At 41.0% G+C, this 4812-nt stretch overlaps 1 pseudogene; it reads right to left on the bottom strand.

Moving 5' to 3' along the window:
* On the bottom strand, positions 231–737 carry LOC110260482 (annotated as a pseudogene).

The raw sequence follows: 4812 nt of genomic DNA, 5'->3' as shown, positions 1-4812 counted from the left end.
ATTTCTTTGAAATATTGAAGATTTTTAATATCAAGGGGAATATGACCTGGAAAAATATTATTTTTTATGTTCCCCAAGGCATTTTTACCTAAGTGCCTGGAAACCCGCCAACTGTTGTATAAAAGATTGTTTTATGAACAACCTGTAATCAGTTGGGAGATATTGTTTATACTGGACAACTTCATTTGTTTTCCACTGAGGCATTTTATTGGCACATATGTGTTGCCTCCCTAGAAAAAGAATTCCAGGATCTTCCCTCCTGTATATTTTCGTCTCGCTTCTTTATGGTCCATGATGCCAGCTGGGTTTATTGGTGCCAAGAGACCCCAGGGACGAGGTAGGAGCAGGTATTTCTGCCATTTTTCTAGATCTGTGTGTTGCACATCAAATCTGGGGCTGATCATGACACACTTGTGTGGCTTGTGGCCTGTGAGGGTCACAACAGTTTTCCCAGCTCTGAGGTCGTCATCATCCTGAGTGGTTTCAAAGTTGCCACTGTAACCACCCTTCACCATCATAGTTAGCAGCTGGACGATGGCGCTGGAGCTCAGCCTGAAGAGAACCTGGTGTTTGCTTCTCTTTTAGGAACTGTTGGTGCCCTTGAGAACATCAGCCAGGGCGACCCTGCCCGCTATGTTGGCAACATGGAAAGATGGCAGAGAGAGCGCAGGACAGTTCTGATGTCCATCTGCACCAAGAGGTTTGCAACTTATACATACTTGGCAGTTGTAAAACATAGATGTGGATTCACATTCCCCAGCAGATGTTCTTGAATGGCAGTATAAAATGCCTACGTAATAGGAAATAAGGAAAAGGGACACACATACTTGCTTTTTAATGGTTTAAGGGGTTCACAAGTCTCTTAACAAGAGAGTAACAATTCTCAAGTCTTCCAGGCCTTTTAATAGGGTTTGCAATTTTCAGTCTTGTTCAGATTTCAGATCAGATTTCAGCCCGCTGATTTTGGCTGAAATCTTAGCAACCGTGGAGACTTCAGTGATTGTATGTTGTCATGTGTGGTGTGTTTTATCCATTCCCATTTCTTACCTTAACAAATGATGGTCCCTTGATTAATTTAACTCAGTGGCCTCAACGTTGTTTTAAGTTCTGTGTACTGGGAGGAGCCAGGAGTGCTTCTCTTCAGGTAAGACACACCCTCTAGGGCAGGTGTGGGGGGAGAGGGGACCTTTGGGAGGGGATCTGAGTGAGAAGGGAGGGTTCTCTCGAGGAGGAGAGGGATGGAGTTTATGTGGGCAGTTTCTTCAATGTTAAAAAGAATGAACTTTTACTTTTATGGCCCTGTAGACACAGGCAGAAGAGGTTGCTTTGGGAAGAACTGTGTGGTTGGGCAGGTTGGATAGGAAGCGGAGCTGAATTTTCAGTGTATCTTGAAACACTCTACCTTCCCTCTGACTTTTATTCTATGTGCAAGTAGTATCTTTTAAAAACTCATTACATTTAAAGTAATTCAGTTTAAAACAGATGAAAACATGGAAAGCTCTCCCGTTGTTAGCATCTCTTGAATCACTCGGCACGTATTCCAATATCTGGTCCTTATTTCGTTACTTGGTTAGTATAGACTTACTCCATAAAATGGATTTCTCTTTGAGCCCTGTCGTGCACACTCACATCTCTGCAAAGCTAGAAGATGCCACGAGAAGAATCTTCTCTCCTTCCATCTGGCTCCCTGTGAACTCTCCCCATCTTCTTGGCTATTGTGCTCTCAGTCTCATTTCCATAGCTATCTGATCCTGCTGGTGCTTTCCCAGCTGAGATATAGCTGAGCTTGAACAACGGGGCTGGCCCCCTCTGTTGTCACTGCATCTTCATACAATGTCCCCCCTTGGGGTGTGGGAAATTTTATAGCAGGATCCTCAGCAGGTGCTCCTGACTCTAGCGACCATCATACATACCAAGTCTGCGAACAACACACACGTTTCCAAATACTACATTTTCTAGTTCTCAGTTTTTAATTTCTCAGAACTATAGTCAATGCAACAATATTTCAATAAAAGTGAGAGTATTTGGATAGTCCTCTATTTTCTGTGCCAACTTTGTGTACACTTGAAGTCGTCTTTGTTAGATTTTGCACTTTGTGTTAATTAACTAAACGTGAGCTAGCCACCTTCAGTGAAGGGCGTTAAGATTTTAGAGTCTTGTGAAGAAAACAGTCACTTCACTAGACATAATTATGACATCAACATAATAAGGCTTGACTTTAGCAAAGAAATAATTTCAAACATCAAAATAAAAAGGTTTGACTTTGGCAAAGAAATAATTTCCCCCAAACATGGGAACTTTCTAATGAATAGTTTATGAGGAACCCAAACTGTGAATTTATACATAAAGACTGTATTCGAAAAATATCTCAGCTACATAAACATCGCCTTTACTAAAATTTCACTTTTCACAAGGGTCAGGAAATCAGGGAGCAAGAAGAAAAAGGGCTTCTAGAGGTCTGACATCGGATTTACTGGCCGTAGATAAACCAGTGGGTAGAAATGGCGGGAGGGAATGAATAAGCCTGGAGGTGAGTCGGGACAGTTCTGAAAAGTTAACTTTGAAAACCGTAAATTGCCCAAAAGTTTTAGGAGCAATCAAAAAGCAGATCCAGATTCTCCAGTTGTTAATTCTTGGCTGCGTTGGCTTCCACTCCCCTCTTGCCGCCCTCAGTGTTAGCATTCATCTCCGAGGAATGCACCTTTCCCTGCAAATCCCAGTACGGGCATTACACCCAGGAGACAGAGTTCAGTAGTATAATCGAATGTATGGTCCGTATTTCACAATGCTCCACTCGTCTCCAAAAGGGTTTTTAAAGAAGTATATTTAGAATCGAAGATCCACATCTTTGCTGAACGAGGTGTGCTTCTTGCTAAAGAGGTGCCATTGTTTTCAGGCTGTTTCAGTCTAGAGAGCTAGGAAATATTAGGGGTTTGTGCACACACACCACATACACACTTCTAGCTTCTGATATCACAGTGTTTTTCCCAGTTTCACCCACTAAATATTTGTATCTCTCCTCCCGTGTGATGAAAACCCTGGTCCTCAGTAACAGCATCTGTCTATTCCTTTGTTCTGTCCTTTACTCTGCAGAAAATATTTTCAGAATCACAACACGTATTCCGCTACCAATAGCAAACCTGTTAGATCAAGTTCAGTATCTTTTTGCAAATTATTTTGTCCTAAATATACGTATTTCATTGAGTATATAATCAGAGTACTGTGATCAAAAGTTATTTGAATTAATTATTTTTAATCTGTGTGGTGATGTGAATTGTTTACTATCCAGCTGGGTTCGTGGGTTTCTATTTGCATTTGATTTTAGTATTCCATTTAATCCTTTTTTGTAATTTAAATTTGTTTGAATATAAAAGTATGTATTTGGAGGAGTCTCACTTCCAGCCTCATCACCTCCATCTTTCACTTAACTGCTTCCCATAGAAAAATTATTCTTATCTATTTCTGCTTTCTCTTTCATCTGTTTCTTTTTGAAAAATAAGCCAATGCTTATATGTAGTTTTACAACTTTCTTGCCAAAAATATGTCCTATTATATGCATTATTTTATACCCTGCCCTTTTTGTTTAAAATTATGTCCTGAAATTTCTCCAAATTTGTTCCTAGAGATCTTCCACATTACTTTTTAAAGGCTGCATAGTATTTCATTATGTGACTGCATTATAATTTTCAATATCCTAAAGACAGGCATTTAGGTTTTTTGTTTTTTGTTTTTGGTAAATTATGAATTAAAAATAATGCCACAATGGGCAAAATGTCTTATTTTATATTTGGGATGTTATCTTTCAGGGTGAATTCATAGTAGACAGAAGTGGGCTAAAATAACGTAGTATCTTGGTGTTTTAATTTTATAAGATAAGCAGATCTGCTGAGTATATTTTTTTGGCTGTGCCCTTGGCATATGGAAGTTCCTGAGCCAGGGATTGAACCTGAGCCATAGCGGCAACCCCAGCTGCTGCAGTGACAACACCAGATCCTTAACTCACTGCACCACAAGGTAACTTTGCTATTTTTTTTGGGGGGGGAGGGGCTGCCTGTGTGGCATATGGAAGTTCCCGGCTAGGGGTTGAAATGGAGCTGCAGCTGCTGGCCTACAGCACAGCCACAGCAATGTGGGATCCAAGCTGAATCTTCAACCTACACCACAGCTCATGGCAATGCTGGATCCTTAACCCACTAAATGAGTCCAAGGGTCTAACCCACATCCTCACAAATACTATTTGGGTTCTTAACCTATAGAGCCACAGTGGGAACTCCCAGTCTCCAAATTTTTTTTTTTTGGTTTTTTGTTTTTAATAAAAAAGTGAAAAAAGGCAAAGCAAAACACAAAACTTTATAGATGAATTACTTATGATCCATGTGTATTTTTGAATAGAGAACTGGGGAAAGATACAACTCCTGCTGCTTCACTGGATGCAGAGTTCTGGTTCCAGGTATGCATTGGTCTGAGTCCCAGGCTGTCTCAGTTGCAAGCCTAAGGTCTGGTCTTGTGTCCCTGTCATAGACGGAAAGCTCAGGTAATCAAAGGTCACAAACTATGAAGCTGGAAATAATAATGACTAACATGCATCATACGAGGCATGGTTCTTGGTATATATTAACTTAACCTATGGGGCAGGTACCTCATAGGTGTTTAGTTCCTCACTTTATAGATGGGGGGCTGTGGCACAATGACAAAGTGACATGTCATCATTCACAGCCTCTTCTTCCTCCGTCCAGCTGCAGGGCTGCAGGACCGGACTTGAACCCAGGTAGCCTGCCTACTGCCCCTCCTCACTGCTCTCTGTCATCTGTA

Source organism: Sus scrofa, chromosome 4, assembly GCF_000003025.6.
Source record: "Sus scrofa isolate TJ Tabasco breed Duroc chromosome 4, Sscrofa11.1, whole genome shotgun sequence".
Lineage (NCBI taxonomy): Eukaryota > Metazoa > Chordata > Mammalia > Artiodactyla > Suidae > Sus > Sus scrofa.
The sequence above is the reverse complement of the archived record's forward strand: the minus strand, read 5'-3'. Positions and strand labels throughout refer to the sequence as shown.